Raw genomic sequence first — 218 nt, forward strand, 5'->3', positions numbered from 1 at the left:
CAAACAACTTAGAAATAAAAAGACAGTTCCAAGAACTAAAACCAATACAAATGGAAAATGTAAATGAAACCATTCCATCTACACCAGTAATTAAACAGACCACAGCAAATAATATAAACAAACAACAAGTTACAAAGAAAACAAACTCACAAACAAAAGAACAGACTACACCAATAACAAATGCGCAAACATTAAACCAATCTCAGAGTCTAACTCTG

This window comes from Penaeus monodon, chromosome 22 (genome assembly GCF_015228065.2).
Source record: "Penaeus monodon isolate SGIC_2016 chromosome 22, NSTDA_Pmon_1, whole genome shotgun sequence".
NCBI classification, from domain to species: domain Eukaryota; kingdom Metazoa; phylum Arthropoda; class Malacostraca; order Decapoda; family Penaeidae; genus Penaeus; species Penaeus monodon.